At 42.0% G+C, this 22706-nt stretch overlaps 1 protein-coding gene and 1 long non-coding RNA gene across 3 annotated transcripts in view; both read right to left on the bottom strand.

Moving 5' to 3' along the window:
* The window catches only part of TMCC3 (transmembrane and coiled-coil domain family 3), a 229553-nt gene that overhangs the window by 128488 nt on the left and 78359 nt on the right, over positions 1-22706 (bottom strand). The window lies entirely within an intron of this gene.
* Positions 6752-22706, bottom strand: part of LOC122465696 — a 31711-nt gene continuing 15756 nt past the window's right edge. Inside the window, exons 2-3 of the long non-coding RNA XR_006290707.1 lie at positions 12847-12854; positions 6752-6894 (exon numbers count right to left, since the gene is read on the bottom strand). This is a non-coding gene — a long non-coding RNA (uncharacterized LOC122465696). The remainder of the gene's footprint in view (positions 6895-12846; positions 12855-22706) is intronic.

Raw genomic sequence — 22706 nt, 5'->3', positions numbered from 1 at the left:
AATGCTTGTCAACCTGTGCTTCTGGACTCACATGAGTAGTCCCCCTGTGTTCCATGAGATTATCCATGCAAGCAAAATTACTCACATGTTTTATAAGATATGCCTACTCACTATGTCACTTTGTCCCCATCCAGTGTTAAGAGATTTATGAGCCTGCTACAGCCATGGGTAAGAAAGCTCAGGCAGTTGCAGCTCATGTATTAAGATCCACAAGTCCCAGGGCCAAGTTGGTTGGTGTCACCTTAAGTATTTTCAGAATTTCTCTCTTGAACACACTATCAATAGTTAATACATAAAATATATTTAAAAATGAAAAATCAGCCAAACCAAATTTCATCTTGTCATCGAAAGTTTTGAGGAAATGTTCGATTGAGCATGTTTATTTTCTGACCAGGAAGAACATACGAATGGCCCCACTGGGTCAGACCAATGGTCCCTCTAGCCCAGTATCCTGTCTTCCAACTGTGGCCAATGCCAAGTGCTTCAGAAGGAATGAACAGAAGAGGTAATCATCAAGTGATCCATCCCCTGTCGTCCAGTCCCAGCACCTGGCAGTCAGAGGCTTTGGGACACCCAGAGCATGGGATTGTATCCCTGACCATTTTGGCTAATAGCCATTGATGGACCTATCCTCTATCAACCTATCTAACTCTTTTTGACACCACTTATATTTTTGGCCTTCACAACATCTCCTGGCAATCAGTTCCACAGGTTGACTGTGCGTTCTGTGAGGAAGTACTTCCTTGTGTTTGTTTTAAACATGATACCTATTAATTTCATTGGGTGACCCCTGGTTCCTGTGTTACGTGAAGGGGTAAATCACACTTCCCTATTCATTTTTCTCCACACCATTTATGATGATTTCATAGACCTCTGTCATACCCCCCCCCAATCATCTCTTTTCCAAGCTGAACAGCCCCAGTCTTTTTAATCTCTCCTCGTAGGGAAGCTGTTCCAGTCCTTTAATCATTTTCGTTGCTCTTCTCTGCACCTTTTCCATTTTTAATAGATCTTTTTTGAGACAGAGCACTCAGAACTGCATTCAATAATCAAGGTGCGGGCATACTATGGATTTATATTGTGGCATTATGATAGTTTCTGTTTTATTATCTATCCCTTTCCTAGTGGTTCCTAACTTTGTTAGGTTTCAGAGTAACTGCCGTGTTAGTCTGTATTCGCAAAAAGAAAAGGAGTACTTGTGGCACCTTAGAGACTAACCAATTTATTTGAGCATAAGCTTTCGTGAGCTACAGCTCACTTCATCGGATGCATACTGTGGAAAGTGTAAAAGATCTTTTTATATACAATAGGTCGGAATATGAACAAGAGGCTGCTCGGCAGCTCTCCAACACCACTTTCTACAAGCCATTACCCTCTGATCCCACTGAGAGTTACCAAAAGAAACTACAGCATTTGCTCAAGAAACTCCCTGAAAAAGCAAAAGATCAAATCCGCACAGACACACCCCTGGAACCCCGACCTGGGATATTCTATCTACTACCCAAGATCCATAAACCTGGAAATCCTGGGCGCCCCATCATCTCAGGCATTGGCACCCTGACAGCAGGATTGTCTGGCTATGTAGACTCCCTCCTCAGGCCCTACGCTACCAGCACTCCCAGCTACCTTCGAGACACCACTGACTTCCTGAGGAAACTACAATCCATCGGTGATCTTTCCGATAACACCATCCTGGCCACTATGGATGTAGAAGCCTTCTACACCAACATTCCACACAAAGATGGACTACAAGCCGTCAAGAACACTATCCCCGATAATGTCATGGCTAACCTGGTGGCTGAACTTTGTGACTTTGTCCTTACCCATAACTATTTTACATTTGGGGAAAATGTATACCTTCAGATCAGCGACACTGCTATGGGTATCCACATGGCCCCACAGTATGCCAACATTTTTATGGCTGACTTAGAACAACGCTTCCTCAGCTCTCGTCCCCTAACGCCCCTACTCTACTTGCGCTATATTGATGACATCTTCATCATCTGGACCCATGGAAAAGAAGCCCTTGAGGAATTCCACCATGATTTCAACAATTTCCATCCCACCATCAACCTCAGCCTGGTCCAGTCCGCACAAGAGATCCACTTCCTGGACACTACAGTGCTAATAAACGATGGTCACATAAACACCACCCTATACCGGAAACCTACTGACCGCTATTCCTACCTACATGCCTCCAGCTTTCACCCTGACCACACCACACAATCCATCGTCTACAGCCAAGCTCTGCGATACAACCGCATTTGCTCCAACCCCTCAGACAGAGACAAACACCGACCAGATCTCTATCAAGCATTCTTACAACTACAATACCCACCTGCGGAAGTGAAGAAACAGACTGACAGAGCCAGAAGAGTTCCCAGAAGTCACCTACTACAGGACAGGCCTAACAAAGAAAATAACAGAACACCACTAGCCGTCACCTTCAGCCCCCAACTAAAACCCCTCCAACGCATTATTAAGGATCTACAACCTATCCTGAAGGATGACCCAACACTCTCACAAATCTTGGGAGACAGGCCCGTCCTTGCCTACAGACGGCCCCCCAACCTGAAGCAAATACTCACCAGCAACCACATACCACCCAACAGAACCACTAACCCAGGAACCTATCCTTGCAACAAAGCCCGTTGCCAACTGTGCCCACATATCTATTCAGGGGACACCATCATAGGCCTAATCACATCAGCCACACTATCAGAGGCTCGTTCACCTGCACATCCACCAATGTGATATACGCCATCATGTGCCAGCAATGCCCCTCTGCCATGTACATTGGTCAAACTGGACAGTCTCTACATAAAAGAATAATGGACACAAATCAGATGTCAAGAATTATTTCATAAACCAGTCGGAGAACACTTCAATCTCTCTGGTCACGCGATCACAGACATGAAAGTTGTGATATTACAACAAAAAAACTTCAAATCCAGACTCCAGCGAGAAACTTTTGAATTGGAATTCATTTGCAAATTTGATACAATTAACTTAGGCTTGAATAGAGACTGGGAGTGGCTAAGTCATTATGCAAGGTAACCTATTTCCCCTTGTTTTTTCCTACCTCTCCCCCCCAGACGTTCTTGTTAAACCCTGGATTTGTGCTGGAAATGGTCCAACTTGATTATCATACACATTGTAAGGAGAGTGATCACTTTAGAGAAGCTATTACCAGCAGGAGAGTGGGGTGGGAGGAGGTATTTTTTCATGCTTTGTGTGTATATAAAAAAATCTTCTACACTTTCCACAGTATGCATCCGATGAAGTGAGCTGTAGCTCACGAACGCTTATGCTCAAATAAATTGGTTAGTCTCTAAGGTGCCACAAGTACTCCTTAACTTTGTTAGCTTTTTTGACTGTCGCTGCTCATTGAGCGGATGTTTTCAGAGAACTACCCACAATGACTCCCAGATCTCTTTCACGCGTGGTAACATCTTATTTAGATCCCATCATTTTGTATGTGTAGTTGGGATTACGTTTTCCAATATGCATTACTTTCTATTTATCAACACTAAATACCTGCCATTTTATTGTCCAGTCACCCAGTTTGGGAAGATTCTTTTGAACTCTTTGCAGTATGTTTTGGATTTAACTATCTTGAGTAATTTTGTACCATCTGCAAACTCTTCCACCCCACAGTTTACCCATTTTTTCCAGATCATTTATGAATATGTTGAGCAGCACAGGTCCCAGTACAGATCTTTGGTCAACCCCACTATTTGCTTCTTTCTACTGTGAAAATTGACTGTTAATTCTACCCTTTATTTCGTATCTTTTAACCAGTTACTGATCCATGAGAGGACTTTTTCTCTTATCCTCTTACTGCCTACTTTGCTTTAGAGCCTTTGGTGAGGGACCTTGTCGAACACTTTCTGAAAATCCAAGTACAATATATCCATTTTATGACACTATATACTGTGGAAGCTGGCCATCTACACTAATACGGTTGCCACTTTTACAAAAGTGTGATAAAACTTGTACAAACTATGCCTTGTAAGGTATCACTGGAAAAGTTATAATCTGCTGTGTATTATTATCTAGTTATAAGGTGTATTTCAATGTTGTGTATGGAGTTATGAAATTTTTCTATGTGGTTGTAACTCAAACCAATTGTGAGTCTGGGAAACGCCCACAGGTTAGCTCTTCCAGAGTAACAAAAGATCTATAAACAAACCCTCCTGCTTGTCAGTCACAGATACACCTCCTACGTCACTTCCACACAGACGAGGCAGGCAAAGATTTGCAATTCAAATGAAGGGCTGGTGGAAGAGCACGTAGACTTTGGAGCTGTGTAACCCAGCATGTAGCCAATAAAGGCCTAACTCCATGGCACAGCCAGGATTTTTCCAGAAAAGGGGTCAAGATATAAAAGGCAAGAACAAAGGCCCCTGATTACCTCTTTCCTACCTCATCTCTGGAATGATGACCTTTCACAAGGAAAATTCTGAACAAAGGTCTGAGGTCCCCAATACTATTTGGGCAAATCCAGAGAGACTGATAAAAAACTAGCAGATATAACATCCCTGCTAGCATTTTGGATATACAAGCTTTCATTCACCTATTTACCTGTTTTAAACCTCTGAATAACTCTCATTTCTTTCTTAGCTAATAAACTATAGTTAGTTATTGAAGTAACTGGCTGGCAGCCTTGTCTTTGGTGAGATTATGAGCATCTGGTGACCTGGGGTGAGGGACTAATCCTTTGGGATTGGGAGTAACCTAATCATAGGTGCTGGAACTAGGGGTGCTGCCACACCCCCTGGTTTAAAGTGGTTTACATTATATCCAGGGTTTACAGTTTGGTTCAATGGCTCTCAGCACCCCCACTACAAAAATTGTTCCAGCACCCCTGAACCTAATGTGTAGTGATTTCTGGTTTTAATAACCTTTCATCACAGTAGTCCAGTTGGTCTGGGTGGTAAATGAGACTGGAGTGCTAAAGGGAGTGTCAGTGGCTTTATGGTGAGCAAGTAAAGTGACCCAGGATCACACAAATATTGTTCGCTTGGTTAAATCTAACTATAGAATATACCACCAGTTTGGGAGTGGTTGTCCAGTTTGGACCTAATACTGGCATTCACAGTTGCGATCTCCATTAGACCTCTGTGACACACTTCACCACCCTTCTCCACATGTTCATTGACACTCTCAAAGAATTCTAGTAGATTGTTGAAGCATGATTTCCCTTTACAAAAGACACGTTGACTCTTCCCCAAACTGTGTTCATCTTTGTGTCTGATCATTCTGTTCTTTATTATAGTTTCAATCAATTTGCCTGGTACTGAAGTCAGGCTCATCAGTATGAAATTGTCAGGATTGACTCTGGAACCTTTTTAAAAAATCAGCTTCACATTAGCTATCCTCCAGTCATCTGGTACAGAAACTGATTAAAGTGTTACATACTACAGTTAGTAGTTCTGCAGTTTCACATCTGAGTTCTTTCAGAACTCTTGGGTGAATCCCATCTGGTCCTGGGGACTTATTACTGTTTTTCAATTTGTTTCAAAACCTCCTCTAGTGATGCCTCAATCTGATGTTTTAAAAGAGCAACACTCCAATGCAGAAACTACAGACCCCGAACCATCACAAAAGAAAATCAGTCTTCTGCTGGTGGCATCTGACTCAGATGATGAAAATGAACATGCATTGGTCCGCACTTCTTCGGATCGTTATTGAGCAGAACCCATCATCAGCATAGACACATGTCTTCTGGAACGGTGGTTGAAGCATGAAGGGACATATGAATCTTTAGTGCATCTGGCACGTAAATATCTCACAATGCCAGCTACATCAGTGTCATGGGAAAGCCTGTTCTCACTTTCAGGCGACATTGTAAACAAGACGTGGGCAGCATTATCTCCTGCAAATAGTAACCAAACTTGTTTGCCTGAGCGATTGGCTGAAGTAGGGCTGAGTGCACTTGTAGGTTCTAAAGTTATACACTGTTTTATTTTTGAATGCAGTTATTGTTTGTACATAATTCGACATTTGTAAGCTCAACTTTCATTATAAAGAGATTGCACTACAGTACTTATATTAGATTGTAATAAAAATAAATATAAAATGAGCACAGTACACTTTGTATTCTGTATTATAATTTAAATCAATATATTTGAAAATGTAGAAAACATCCAAAAATATTTAAATAAATGGTATTCTATTATTGTTTAACGGTGCGATTAATTGCACAATTAATAGTGATTAATTTTTTTAATTGCTTGACAGCCCTACTGGGAACATAAACATATAACATACTTAAATAAAAGGAAAAATGGAATAAGCTAGACAACTACATATACTCACTTTAAGGCATAACTAAATAAGGGCTTTGTTCAGGTTAACTTAATCACAGTACTTTGCATGTTTGTCAACACATGGTGCTAAATTCTGCTCTCAGCGTGCAACCTCACTGAACAGAAGAGCATAAGAACGGCCATACTGATCAGACCAAAGGACCATCTAGCGCAGTATCCGGTCTTCCGACAGTGGCCAATGCCAGGTGCCCCAGAGGGAACGAACAGAACAGGTAATCATCAAGTGATCCATTCCCTATCACTCATTCACAATTTCTGGCAAACAAAGGCTAGGGACACCATCCCTGCCCATCCTGTTAACAGCCATTGATGGACCTATCCTCCATGGATTTATCTAGTTCTTTTTTGAACCCTGTTATAGTCTTGGCCTTCACAACATCCTCTGGCAAGGAGTTCCAAAGGTTGATTCTGCATTATATGAAAAAATACTTCCTTTTGTTTGTTTTAAACCTACTGCCTATTAATTTCACTTGGTGGCCCCTAGTTCTTGTGTTATGAGGAGTAAATAACACTTCCTTATTTACTTTCTCCACAGCAGCCATGATTTTACAGAGCTCTATCTCTAGGAAATCAAATGGGTTTTATGTGTGAAATCCTGGCCTCACTGAAGTCAGTGGGAGTTTTGCCACTGACTTCAGTGGGACCAGGATTTCACTCCACATGTGTAACTGAAAGTAAGACTTGGCCCACAGAAATTTTGGAGCTATTTCATTCCCTTTATCCTAACAGTTCTTTTTCCTGTATTTGTATATACGTGAGCAAATTTAGCCTAAAAATGTTGCAAGACAAGAAATACAGAAACCCATTACACTGTTTTTACAATCACTTCTCAGCATATAACTGCTCTTTTTAAGAGGTCTCTGGAGCTCTTATTTAAACAGATAACATTCTGCTACGTTGTAGGGCTGAAATGTGAGGCAACAATAGTGATACTAGTGGGATTTATTGAAGAGAGGAGAAAAACATCCTAATCTTCCTTTTTGTGGCGAAAACTATGCTAGATAAAAATAATTCATGACCCTCCTTTAACTGAAGACAGAGTCTTGGGCACATCCTGCTCTCAATCCACACACAGTGAATTTCCCACTAAAATTATCTCCTGGAAATATGAGCAGAGTCACATCTGGTGGAATAAGAATTCTTATTTATGGAAAGAGAACGTCATGGCATAGTTCCTTCTTATTTCATATTTTGTAGCTCAAAGAATCACATGATCTTTTATTAACACAGAGCTGGTTTACAGCAAATGCACATGGTAACCCATAATAGCAGCTAACCCGTAACATCAGCAAACTCATTCACTTCAATTAATAAATGCCTCACATTCCTATGTATTTGCAGTGATGAAGGACATTAACTGAATATGAATGGACTGAAAGTATCAGGGACTATCAGGAAGAAAAGTGGCATTCCTCTGTTAAAATACTGGTTTATTTATTAAGCATGGAAATCATTTCCAAGCTGTTCAGAAACATCTGTCTAGAAAAACTTACTGAGATCTCAGACTAGCAACCGCGTTAGTCTGTATCCGCAAAAAGAAAAGAAGTACTTGTGGCACCTTAGAGACTAACAAATTTATTTGAGCATAAGTACTCCTTTTCTTTTTACTGAGATCTGTATACAGATATATCCCAGGTCAAAATTGCTACTGTCTTGAAGAAGGACCCTTTGAAAGAGAATCTCACCATCAGAAGGTCTGATACATCTTTCATCTAGCTGAGGAGATAACAGCTAGCAGGGATAAATGTAATTTTGTGGAAGTGGATGACAACTTTTCAACAGTGAAATATGAAAACTTTATGGGAGAGGGAGGGACAGAGGGAATTGGAAGGAGAAAGCAGGATGGGGGGGTTGGGAGAGGAGGAATTAGCACTTAGGTAGCACTCTTCATCTATCTCAAAGTGCTTTACAAAATGATGAAGTGGGCTGTAGCTCACGAAAGCTTTGCTCAAATAAATTTGTTAGTCTCTAAGGTGCCACAAGTACTCCTTTTCTTTTTGCGAATACAGACTAACATGGCTGCTACTCTGAAACTTGTCAAAATGATGAGTATGTACCATCATGCCAATTGTACAGAGGGGGAAACCAAGGCAGAGAGAAGCACTTTACCCAAGGCCATCCAAAAAGTCTGTGGCAGAATTGGGATGAGAACCTAGACCTCCAGATCATCAGGCCTTTGCTTTAGCCACAAAGCCATCTCCTCCTAATACTTAAACAAAAAAATTACATCACAAATCAAAAGCAAAGTGGCAGAATTCACTTGTATGATACAGAGAATTTAATATTGACCCTACATCTCATGTGTACTTTTGTCTTGAGTTAAGACTTTGTCCCATTAGCTGCAGCAGTGGGTGTTTGCAAGACGTTAACACCAAAAATCCCCAGGCATCTAATTCTCTTGTCTGAAACTCCCACAGCAAGATAATACAAATAGCTCAGCAGAGCCTTCAGGAGTCAATGCAAAGAGAACTTCTACACTGATAATAGGGGATATCTTCAGCAACTTGATGCCTTTGTAGAGGCTGACAGCGTTGAAATCTCTCCCTTTTACTATTGCCACTTCATAGATTTTGTGGTAAGTTTGATGGTATGTGGCTCACTCCATTTACACCTGTGTTTCTCTTGGACTCTATCTAAACCTCATAGACATTGGGATATTTGGATCAGGATGTGAAATCCCTAGCTAGCTATCTTACTTGCCTGAAGCAGACTGGAAAACATCAAGGCAAACTGTGTAGACACTTGTAAACTATCTGGGCTCCTAGCTATTTTGTTTGATTTTTTTCTTTACATTATTATAAATTACTTCAGTTTTATATTGCTGCAAAAGGATGTCATAATGGATGGCGCCACCTTTTGGTGAAAATGTAGAAAGGGTCAGCATGTTTGCTAATTTGCAGAGTTGCAAATAAAGGGTATAACTGAGAAAATAATAGCAATTGGTTATTGTTTTTATTTGTATTCCATTAGCTCTGAGGCATTCCAGTCACACTTGTGTTAGGTGCTGTACAAACTTGGAACGAAAAATGCAATTCTTCCAATTTTAGTTGTTTTCAGATATATCATTTTATGTCTGGAATACCTAGTTATGCTACGGTGGTTTTTTCAATATTTATGTTAACATTACAATTACCGACAACAACAAGTAAACAGCAATCTCTGCCTGTGGCACATAACAGTCTAGTCTCCTGTGGGCTGTACTATTTTGATCAATTTTTGGTTGTTGGGTTTACTGTGCAGGTGTTGGTAGCCTGTGATATACAGGAGGCCAGAGAGATGATCTGGTGGTCCCTTCTGGTCTTAAACTCTATGACTCCTATGTAGGTCAGTCAGCTTGGTAGTAATGTATCTCCCTCCCCCACAACACTTTTGAAGACTCTCAATAGGGCCTCAGGGTTAGGCTGATCAGATCGCAAGGGTGAAAAATCAGGTGGGGGTAAAAGGTGACTGTATAAGACAAAACCCTGGTGCAGAGGCACATGGTCTCCATGCAAAGACCTCTTGCAGATCTTGAGGGATACACAGGGCTTGATCACCAAATCCCCTGCTTGTTTTACAGGGACAAACTCCCTTTCCTCTGATGGCACCATCTGGGGAAACCTTTGTGAGGGAAGGGTTAAGACAATGTTTTAATACATATATATGCTACAAGCTACTGCCAGGAGGCAATCCGATGCCCTCAGAAATCACTGTGAAGTTTCTCCAAGGTTTCCAGTACAATATAGTCCAGCTTTCAGCCAAGGGGTATAATTAAGAATAATGGGTTAAACTGAGAAAATGAAAATTGAAGATGAATATCGAGGAATATTTCTAACAGACAAGTCCATTAAACTGTGAAACAGTTTCCTACAGCAACCGATGAAAGCTTCATTGCCTGATTTACAATTAGGCTGGAAAAGAACCATAGAATATATCACGGGGAAATATCCCGGATTGTCAGAGATGAACAATATGACCCAACAGGTTTTTTTCCATCTCTAATTTACAGGGATTCAATTATTTTCTTACTTTACCTCTTAGTTTCATATATTCCAAAGCCAGACTGGTTAGTCCGACCGCCTGTATAACACAGGCCATAGGACTTCCCCAAAACAATTCCTTTTCAACTAGAGCATATATATTCAAAAGCCTCCAATTTTGATTTAAAAATTGCCAGTGATGGGGAATCCGCCACAACCCTGGGTAAATTGTTCCAGTGGGTAATTACCCTCACTGTTAGAAATGTACATCTATTTCCAGTCTGAATTGTCTAGCTTCAACTTCTAGCCACTGGCTCTTGTATAACTTTGTCTGCTAGCCTGAAGAGCCCATTATCAAATATTTGTTCCCCATATATGTACCTAAAGATGGAAATCAAGTCACATCTTAACCTTTTCTTTGTTAAGCTGCCACTATGAGGCATACTTTCTAATCCTTCAGTCGTTTTTGTGGATCTTCTCTGAACACTCTCCAATTTATCAATCTCCTTCTTGAACTGTGGACACCAGAACTGGACACAATATTCCAGCAGTGGTCACACCAGTGCCAAATAAAGAGGCAAAATACCTTGTCTACTCCTACTTGAGATTCCCCTGTTTATGCATCCAAGGATCACATTAGCTCTTTTGGCCACAGTATAGTGCTAGGGACTCATTTTCATCTGATTATCCACCATGACCCCCAAATCTTTTTCAGATCACTTCTTCCTAGTATAGAGTCCCCCATCATGTATGTCTAGCTGCTCCAAGATATATATATATATAGCCCTATTAAAATGCATTTTTCCCTGTGCCCAGTTTACCAAACAATCCAAAGCACTCTGTATCACTGACCTGTCCTCTTCATTATTTACCATTCCCCTAATCTTTGTGTCATCTGCAAACTTTATGAAAGATGATTTTACATTCTCTTCTGGGTTACTGAAAAAATGTTACAAAGGAACGGGCCAACAACCAATCCCTGTGGGACCCCACTAGAAACACCTCCTCCCCCCGATGATTCTCTGCTTATAGTAACATTTTGCGACCTATTAGTTAGCCAGTTTTTAATCCATAATATGTGCCATGTTAATTTTGTATCATTCTATTTTTTTAATCAAAATGTCTTGCGGTACCAGTCAAATGACTTACAGAAGTCTAAGTATATTATATCAACCCTGTTCAATATGTAATCTTATAAAAAAAAAGATATCAAGTGAGCTTGAACTGTTTTCCACAAACCCATGTTTAACAGTCTGGCCTACCCGGTTATCTTTTAAAAAACTGATGCACAATATATTGGCCTGATCCAAAGCCAGTTGAAGTCAATGGAGAGACTCCCACTTCAAATGGGTTTCGGATCAGACCTTATATTTGGAAAAAGCACAAACTCCAGATTCTTCTGCCTGTATCTATTACTAGTGTTTATCCTTTTTTGCCTAAAATCCCCGGAGATTTCTGCAGGCTTGATGCTGAAAAGCTATCCACAATTTGTTCCGAAGATCTTTCTTGGCACAGGAACACTAATTAATGTGTTAACAGCAGGATGATAATAGTTCTGGGTTTTCTGTAGCAAAGCAAAACAATACATAAATACAACACTGGCCTGCTCAAAGACATCAAAACCTACCAGTGCGTAAAGATGCAATTACCATGGAGCTGAATCTGACCCAGGAACTATACAAAAACAAAAGTTAACCAAATGTTACTTGAGCATTCCACTACAGAACATCCACGAAATAATGCAATCACACACTTTACCATTCCAAATTTGGCAAAATACCCAACAAGTTTGCTCAGATCTTGCATTTTATTATTTTCGATTTTTAAGAAAACATGAATCAGTATTGTTCCTCACATAAATTAGGGTGTTGTGCCAAAGCTTGTAAGTGCCCAAGGTAACAAAAGTGCAACTCAGGCCATTATATAAAATTGATTATAAAAGCAAGCCAAAGCTGGAAATAGAAAGAACAGTACGAACTGCATTGTTCACATTTAAAAAAACTGGCTTCAAGGCTTCTGGCAAACAGGGCTGGCGTAACAAGGAATGAAAAGATTCTAGAAATGTGAGGAAACTTTTATAGTTGAAATCACCAAAATGTGTTATGATTGGTTAATTTTAATGAGATGAGGTCACTACCCCAATTTGAACCATTTTTATCTGGGGAGCAGGGGGGTCACTAAAAGAGCAAAGGGAATGGCAGCATGGGTGGTCTGGAAGGGGCATGTTTCACCATCATGGCTGCTCCTCCCCCCACTGTCTCCTGGGACTCCATGATCTACCAAGACACCACTGAGCCTTCATCATCCTGATACTGAAAGTTGACCTACCCAGACTGAGCCAGAGAGAGGGAACCAAACCACACCCAATATCAACCAGCTTCAGCTAAATCCTGGACTTTAAAATGGAAATCTGAGGTTCCTGCAGTCACCCTCTCCTAGGGATGCCAAGTTTGGTTGGACGTATTCCTGGAGGTTTCATCACATGACATAATCTTTAATTAAAGATTAATCTTTAATTCCTGGAGACTCCAGAACAATGCTGGAGAGGTGGCAACTCTACCCTCTCCTTTGTGTGTCATTTCCTTCCCTGCCTTATTTCTCTTCTGGGCTTGTCTACATGGCACAGATTTGTAAAGTGCTCTAACGCATTGTGTTCCAACTGCTCTAGGTCCACAGGAATGAGGCTCTTTTTAGAGTATGCCAGCAGGATCTACACGCGGCAGCTAGAGTATAGCGCAAATCACAACCCTGTGGTGTGCTTTGCTGTGCCGTGTAGACAAGCCCTCTGTCCAAAAGTCCTCTTTTTTGTTGTATGTCTAACAGGAGCCTGGCTTCTCTGGCCAAATCGTCTCCACCCTTTGCAACATCACTGTGAGCTTGTGACCAGAATCCAAGCTAAAAGTGATGCCTTAAAACAGCCTGTAACCAGTAAAAGTTTGCCAGATCTCAGAGAGAGGCTAATGTGCTGTGCCAACAATTTTGTAGCAGCAAGGTTGCAACTGAGAGTGAACATCAGCGACAGGAGCTGCATTCTCAGTCTTTACTATCCTTTTCTTTCTCTCGCGCTGCAAGTCCTCTTTAAAAAAACCCAGGATCAGACTTCAACAACAACAGCTCAAAACCATCTAAACCCTGGGTGGCCAACCTGTGGCTCCAGAGCCACATGTGGCTATTCAGAAGTTAATATGCGTCTCCTTGCACAGGCTGCCACTTGATGGCTGGAGCTACAGGGGCCAACTTTCCAATGTGCTGAGGGGTGCTCACTGCTCAACCCCTGCTTCTGCCACAGGCCTTGCCCCCACTCCACCCCTTCCCACCCCCTCCCCGATCCTGCCGTGCCCTCGCTCCACCCCCCCGCCCCCGGCCCCCGAGCCTCCTGTATGCCACAAAACAGCTGACTGGGAGGCGTGGGGAGGGCTGTCGTGGGTGGGATGCGCTGGGAGAGAGCAGCTGATGGGGGAGCCACTGACGTATTACTGTGGCTCTTTGGCAATGTTCATTGGTAAATTCTGGCTCCTTCTCAGGCTCAGGTTGGCCTCCCCTGATCTAAACCAACTTTCTCTTCTTCCCTAAAAGGACAGTTAATACCTGCTAAAAACTGTCAAACTTTTTCCCCCCTTATACAAGACTCTATCCACTAAAAAGGAAAGCAATAAGGGATTGCATTAATATCTTACCCTTTCTTGGGTTCAAGATGGCTCCTTATGGTACAATACTGGTTTGAGCCAGACATAAAAGTTATACGCTATGTAAGTATTTCTGACACCAGTCTACCAATCGTGAACAGTCACACCCTTACTATCATAATTCATAGATTTTGAAGGTCAGAATAATCCATTGCAAGCAACCAGTCTGATCTCCTACATAACATAGGCTGGAAAATTCACCCAGAAATTCTTGCAGTGAAGGGAATCATTCTTCCATACAAGTAAAGTGAACAAAATTGAACTCAGTAATTTACAGCTAAATTAAATCATTGGCTTGATTCTTGTTTACAGTAAGGCTCCTCTACATCAATTTGATGGTTCCTTTAAATTGCCAGAGAGGTGTAAAAAGAGGCCTTAGTGTAAATGAGAATCAGACCCCCTGTCTTTTAGAAAAGCATATCACGCCTTATATTGATTTTTAACCCTTTAGATTTTTAAATGGGGGTTACTAATCAGAGCATGATTCTCTGATGTGCATAAATTGAGACAAGGATGAAACTCCCAAACATATGACCTAAATCACAATTTGAATCTTAATCCTCAGAAGCAAAAGCCTAAGGTGCTAATCCATTGAACTCTTATCCCCCAGGATTGATCTCAAGCACCTTATTGTTTTTAAACTCAAGTTTCCAAACTGCTGAGCTCCTAGGCTCTTGGAGTGGTTGATAGAAACTGGATTGCAACTGATGTAAATGTTACAGTCTCATTATTCCCAATACGGGTTGCTTTACAAAGCATGGTAGGAAGTGATGGGCAAGTCCGGTTGATAACATAATTAAAACAGGTTAAACAAAAGTTCAGTATCTAACCACAAATCAGGGCAACCTCTCTACGATTTTTATAGCCTCCTCTTTACCTGCATATTTTAAATGCACCGGCTGCAGGAATTTATCATTCCCTACTGCAGGTTCAAGGTCTGATTCCTAAATCACTGCTGTTAAGAAAACCAATGAAGAATGTGAAGGAGAATTGAAACCCTTTAGTAACCCTTGTCCCCTGGAGGGGGTCTATTTATCCCACCTGTCATGTGGTTCCTTATGAGCAACTTTCTCATCAATTCATATTTTTTTCAGGCCAAAAAGAGTCATTGTGATGATCTAGTCTGACCTGCATAACACAGCCACAGAATTTCACCCAGGCACAGTCCCAAGCAGTGCAAAATACAATGAACATGAAGTACTGCTACGCTCCCATTGAGCGCTGAGTTTTGCTCGGATGTGCACAGCAGGCCTAGCATTCTAGGAGAAAGGTGGACCTGGGCACAGAAAACGGAGACACGGTCAGTGTGAAATGAATTGCAATCATTTGCTCCTTTCCTAAACATGAATAAAAACCTGAAGTAAGGAAGGCTCTTTTGGGGCTTAACAAATAATAATACTGAGGGCATAAAGCAAAGCAGCTCCACTGTGCACCATTGGGATTGTGTACTACAAAGAGCATCTGGAAGAAAATGACCTGTGACTGCCTAGTGGGTGCTAGGTGGAACTAACATGCATCATTCCATGATGATGTGCAAGGGCTGCCCACTATACAGGCAGCACACTGGGTCTGTCCCCTTTTTCTGGGTTGGAATCTTTATTTGAGCATGGAGCACTTTTGGTAATCGTGCCTACATCTGCCCAATGAGCTTGATCCCGCGAGGTTCTAAGCACTCTGGATCCAATACAGCAAAGCACGTAGGGCCAGATTTTTAAAGGTATGTAGGCACCTGCCTAGTGATTTCAGTGGAAGTTGGGCACCTACATACCTTTAAAAACTCAGCCCCCCTCAAAGCAGACAGTGGTCCAGAGACAACATGTACTGTTTGATAGGAGCAACCGAGAGCCTGTTGTAGCTCCCTGATCCTGTAGAATCAGAAAGTGAGTCCCCCTCATTAGCAGTGGGTGGAAGATATATTGCAGGATTGCTCATTCACTTCACGTGTAGCTATTTTTAAAACAAGGAAACACCTAATAGCTTTTTATTTTATGGGCTTCTCCCAAATTCTTTCGATAGGATAATACTGAGTGGTATGGGTTTTCATTTTGTGCAGTGATGTTACAGAGCTACATTTGGAAGCAGACCACAACAGCAAAGTGCAGTATAAAATTTAGATGAAATTTCAAAGGAAAGGTGACCATATGCTTTTTCTGTGCATGAGTACCAGGACCCTCCTCCCAAGAGGTCCTGGACAATTCTTACCCACATGTATTCAGCTCAGAACTGATGTGCTACCTGTAAGCCAGGACTTCAGACGTAAGGATAGTTCAGATTGGACTGTGGGACTGTCAAACCTATCATTTCTTTCTGAAGCACTACTTCATCCTCTCCCTCCTTCACATGCACGTAACCCACTCCCTCATCCCTTTTTCAGCCGATCATCCCTAGTAAGCAGCTATCTTGAGTAAGAAGCCATTTTTAAGAAAACAGTGAGTAGGTGTAAAATGACACTGTGCTGCAGTGAGTAAATATAACAAACACTATTAATTGGTAAGTGGTACTTCCTCATTCAGAGACAAAGATTAGCCAGTGAAAACTGATTATTCCTTTTTGCTTCAGTATAGGGACTTTGCCCGTACCACATTCAAACTTTCTACAAGAAGCAACTGCTACAGCATTACGGTGATGCTATACTATGTGTAGCCACAAGCTGTCAGATGTGACATTCATTATTTAGTTACTATATTAAAATACAAAAGCCTCACAGCAATAGAGAAATAAGATGCTGGAGTTCCCCACTGGCCCCGATTGTGGGGTGGGGATAGGAGGACATACCATCCTCCCTGGGCAGCTTCATGGTACCTGTCAACAAAAGGGGCTCCCAAGGGTCAATCCCAGCATTTCTAACAAACTCTGGGATTGGCCAACAGGTGGCATGACACACCTCATAAAAGCAAGTATGGGGAGGAAACAGGTTCTACAAACCCTATCACAAGCCCAGACATGTCTCCATCCTCATTTCTCCCCCCCGCCCGCCGTGCTATTCACAATGTCTTCTGCACATTTATATACCTATCTTAGGTTCTCAGATGGCACCCATTCTCATAGTATCTGAGCACCTTACAATCTTTGAATTTATCCTCACAATACCCCTATAAGGACAAACAGTAGTATTATTCCCATTTAGAAATGGAAAACTGAGGCACAAAGAGAATAAGTGCCTTGCACCAGGTCACAGGAAGGATGTGACAAAGCAGAGAACTCAGTCCAGATCTCCCAGATCTAACAGCACTCAAAAAGAACATATCTTTCTGTTAAGTGTAACCATTCATGTGTTTTATACTTCTAGTCTTCTGATTTTTCTTCCATTTATCTCAGCCACTCTCTGTCATTTGGACTCCTCAAATGTCCACAGAAATTACTCCAGCTGCCATTGCTTTAGGATGCTTTAGCACTTTAGGATGCTTTAGTCTTAGCATGCCAAGCATAATCAATCTGTTCTGGGCAACAACTCAGTAACATTAAAATGACTCGAGATAACTTGTTCTCTTTCAATTATCATCCTTTTCTCTCAGACAAACACACACACTTCTACCCCTGTTACCGTGGTTTATTGCATTAGCACCTACTACTGTACCTTGAGCTACTGCTGAAACACAATTTAAAGAGGTAATTCAATCCAGGGATGTGTTTTAGCTCCTGGGAAATAAATCCCATTTTGTTTCCTCTAACAGTAATATTTTAATTTTATTTTTATTGCATGCAAGACAAACAGAAAGACGAACAGTTACATGGGAATCAGAGCAGGTCAAATATTATAGCAGGTAAAATGAAGAGAAAACTGTATTACAATTTAAAAGTATAGATAAATGCTTCAACATATCTCAACCATCTCTAAGAGTCTAAAAAATTAGTCTATTGATTTACCATTGAACAAAGAGCCAGGATATTTATTTATGCACCCGATCATTTACAGAAGCTTTCTTTGCTGCTGATGATCCAGTCTGTTTCACTAGGTTCAGAATTCATTAAGGTGTAATGTAAGTGTTGTTGCATAAATTTAGGATAAACCTTTTGCTCACCATAGACATTGTCTTCTGTACATTTAAGTCACTGCCAGATAGTTGGTCCCATTGGCCAATTCTTAAAATGTACAATAAAACATTAAAGACAGAGTCAATTACTGACTTGGAACATATGAAATGGTAGATCAATGCCCCAAATTGGCAGCTCCAAAAATAATGTTATGAATTGGGCTACTGACATCTTAAATGTAGATTTGGATTTATTTTGTTCAAATTAGAAGGAAAATAGTGAAGTCCCTACAGCACAAACCACTGCATTTGCTTGGAAGTGTTGCAAATAGGGCTTCATAGAGGCATCCTCCAGTATCTTTTATCTTGTGTCTGCTTCAGAGATAAAATAGCAACAACTTCAGAAAACACTGACTTTATCATATGGAGACCAGATCATATAATTTATTGGTGATTATTACTGCCAAATTCTCTGTAGTGTGGATACAAAATGAAATCCTTCCTATGTAATAATCACCTATGCAGGCTAACTGCCTGATTTCCTTGTCTCATCTACTACATTTTAGTCTTGGTTTTAATGGTTTAACCCCTCTTCCTTTTTGTAGAAGACCAGGTAAAGTACCCAGTCCCTGCCTCTGAATCACCTTTTCTGAACCTGGAGAGCATTTTCATAGCCTTCTGTTCAGAGCCAGTACTGAATTTCAAACCAGTTGCAGGATTTGTCTGTTTTGTTTTTTCAACTTTAATACAAAACTTTTCAACAACAGGTGTGAACGTTGAGTGCCAGATCTCTAGGAATACCTGCAGGGCCGTCCTTTGGATTTATGGGGCCCTATGCAGTATTATTAAACTGGTGCCCCTATGCCTGACGGCAGCCCAGGCTTACATGTGTACTTTAGATAAGGGTCATCTTTTGAAGAATTTATTTAAAAAAAACTATATGTCTGAAGATCCAAGCATTTAAGGCTTTAACATGGCTTGTGTAGTCACCGCAGAGCACTCAAAAACTACCTCCAGGAGGGGATCTAGTAACTTAAAAGTGAAAAAGTCTTCCAACCTGCCAGACCTATTAGCACAACAGTGAAACTGTTAAAGAGCCATTCAAGTGGTAATGAACCATTTAACAGGCATTTGCCAACCCCATGGTATAGGAATCCATCCGATGAAGTGAGCTGTAGCTCAGGGAAGCTTATGCACAAATAAATTTGTTAGTCTCCAAGGTGCCACAAGTCCTCCTTTTCTTTTTGCGGATACAGACTAACACGGCTGCTACTCTGAAACATGGTATATACTGTCAGTTTCTGAATTTACTGACAAAAACAGTTGTGCATTACTGTAACATTTACTCAGAACATGTTAGTCTAGGGGACTTCAGTTTAAAATTTGCTTTAAAAATATTTCATTAGAAGATTGCTAAAGAGCATAAAATCACATTGCTAAAAAATCCTTGCATAGATTTTTAGATGCACAATCTGAGTATTCATCTTTAGCCTTAAATGCTTGGATCTTCAGACTTACAGTTTTTTAAATAAATCCTTTGAAAGACCACCCTTCTCTAAAATACACGTTTTAATTTTAATTTAATTCTAATTACTGTAGTACAAAAAACTTGCTGCCAAAGTCTTCCTGTCCATCCCTTTGTCCCTTCACCCCGCAGCTGAAGAGAGCACTTAGAGGGGCAACCCCTTTCCTTCCAGATAGCTGGACAAACAAGTTTCCCTTTCTTTCCTTCTGACTATTTAATGAACTAATTTTAAGAGAACCCTCCAGCAAAATCAGTACCTTAGTAAGATATAAACTCCTTTGTTATGCCTAAAATCTTTGGAAACATTTTTCTTTAAAGTTGGTGAAACTTCATAAACATGTCTATTGTTTTGGAGATCACACAAAGTAAATTAGTGTTCCCTTTTTCTAAAAGCAATGAACATTTTTATGAACTCACTAAACCTCTGCGACTGACTAATTTAAAAGAATGTTTTTGCTTCAGTGAGTTAAATATGTAGTAATCTGGAATGATTACTTTATGAAGGCTTAAGAGTACATTTAAAATACAAAATCAGCTTAGAAATATTAAGAAAATGTAAAACAGAGAAGAGCTGCATCATGTATTCCATAATATTTAATGTTGTATTCAGCAAGACAGCTGACTGGCCCTTACTACAAAGTTTTTGCAAATAAATCTCTGACAAACTTCACGGTATATCAAAAAAGGTGTGACTCACATTTTTTATTCCCAGATTTCGTGCTTTTAATTAGGTACCTTCTGCATGTCCATTCTTCACCATCTAGCATACAGTGGAAAACGCTCCATTTTCTTTAGAAAGAAAGTGTGGAAGAGTGTTTTTTTCAAATGTTATTTGCTTCATTTGCATTCAGGGATTTGGCACGAAGGGGGTGATCAGGGAGGGGAGAGAAGAGAGGAGGGAGACACTGAGGAGAGGGTAGGGCCTTAGAGGAATGGGGCAGGGCCTGGGGCAGAGTAGGATTGGAGTACTGGCAGGGCCACAGGCAGAAGAGGTGAGCTGGGGAGCTAGCCTCCCCAAGTGGCAGCTTCACCCACCGCCCATGGCAGCAGGTAAGAGCGGGTCGGCTTCCACACACCCAGCACGCGCCGCAGTCTCCTTAGGCAGGGGCCGTATTCATTGAGCCGAATGCACCGACAGGGTGCATTCTGAGGGAGGGAGGGTACAGGGCTCTCTGCGGGGAACTGTGACTCTCCACCACTGTGAGGTGGGCCAGGCGGCTTTGCTGCCTTGTCCCTCCCACCCCGGGCTGCAAGCCTGGGCTGCCGTCAGGCATAGGGGCACCAGTTTAATAATACTGCATAGGGTCCCATAAATCCTAAGGAGAGCCCTGCTGCTGGACACACTAGCTAAGCTGATGGGAGAGTCAAATGCATACCCACTTATGATACCAGAGGTGCCAACTCAATGGTACAAACCAGCAGGGCAGAAGCTCTTCCTGTGGTTTCCAGATGCCCCATCCCCACACAGGGTATGCCTAGCTTTAATCTAGGTTTCACTGTAATCTAGTTAGCATGGTTAAAAATAGCAGTGAAGGTGCAGTGGCATGGACTCCAGCATGGGCTACATAAGCCGGCCAAAACCCTATGTACATATTCTCATTACTAGCCTGTGCTGAAGCCCATGACTACATCTTCCCTGCTACTTTTAGCACGCTAGCTAGGTTAAAGCTGGTGCAGGAAAGCCGACCTGAGCTGCAATCACACCTCTGACTGTAGCACAGACATATAGTGGGCACTCCTCCCATGCGGCCAGATTTAGCAGTGAGCTTGGCCCTTTAGGGACTAGAGCCTGCAAAGTGCAGCCAGACCAGGGCTGCACTCAGGCGCCATGACTTGTCCTCCAACAGAGCCTGCAGTGACTCGTCTCCCAGGCATGCTGCAGCAGCCTATCCCTGGGTAGGGCCCAGGTCAGGTGCAGACACACCAACTCTTGCAAATTTATTGCGAGCTATGCGATTTCTAAAATAATATTAAGTCTCTCTCATGATAGAACTCTCAAATGTCAGGATTTTTTCAGCCCCGCTGTCAGCCCCCGGGTGTAACGGGGACTTCCTCGGTTAGCTGGGAAGTGGGAGAGGCAACCCTATTGCAGCCCCCCCAGGCCTGGGGAACATGAAGAACCCTAAGAGGAGCAGAGAGGTGAGGCTGGGATGGCTGAACTATGGCCTGACGGCTGCAGCGGGGTAGAGGCTGATTGATGGGGTGAGTGCTGGGAGGGTGAACTGACGGGATGGTGATGATGAGGCTGGGTGACTGAATTGAAGGGCACTGAATTGAGCAGGGTTGGGTGGGAACAGAACCAATGAGGGTCTGGGGACAGGATTAATTGCCGGGCAGGAAAGGGGCAGATGTGGGGGGCGAGAGCTCCTGCAGCAAGGGCCAAAATCACCTTATCCAATATATGGAGAGCAGGCAACACTAATTGCCACATGCATACGCCCATGGGATGGGCAGGGGGAGTTAAAAATCAAGACACTGACCTAAAGAAACATAATACAATCTTTAAAAAAAAAAAAAAGAGATCTTGTGATTTTTGTGCCAATCTCATGGTTTGTAGGGGTCCGACTCATGATTTTTGATCTCATGAAGTTGGCAGTACTGCAGGTGATCCCCAGGCACAGGTATTTCACTCTCACTGTCAAAGCTGCCACAGCACCACTCAACTAGGAACCCTCCTGCTGCATTGTGATATTACAGACTCCCTAGGCTTCCAGCCTGGCCTCCGTCCTGTCTCTGTTCCTGCCCAACCTTGCTGTAGCCCCCTTCAGCCTTGTTTCAGCCCTGTTCCTGAGCTGCTCCAGGCCTGCACTCGCCTCCTGACCCCCAGGCCTTTGGATGGTCTCCAACCCAGCTTTGACCTTTGGCCTGCATCCAGACTCCAACTCCAATCCTCATTTGACTTGTCTCCAGACTCTGACTCTAATAGGCAGCAGGTTTAAAACAAACAAAAGGAAGTATTTTTTCCACACAAAGCACAGTCAAACTGTGGAACTCATTGCCAAGGGAATGGGCCAAAACTATAACTGGATAAAAAAAAATTAGATAAATTCATGGAGGACAGATCCATCAGTGGCTATTAGCCAGCCCCATGCTCTGGGTGTCCCTAAGTTTCTGACTGCTAAATGCTGGAACTGGATGACAGGGACTAGATCACCTGACTTTTGCCTTTTTCTATTCATTCCCTGTGAAGCATCTGGCACTGGCCACTGTCAGAAGACAGGATACTGGGC

This window comes from Chelonia mydas, chromosome 1 (assembly GCF_015237465.2).
Source record: "Chelonia mydas isolate rCheMyd1 chromosome 1, rCheMyd1.pri.v2, whole genome shotgun sequence".
Classification (NCBI taxonomy): Eukaryota; Metazoa; Chordata; order Testudines; family Cheloniidae; genus Chelonia; species Chelonia mydas.
Note: the sequence above shows the minus strand (reverse complement) of the source record. Positions and strands in the feature narration are given on the sequence as shown.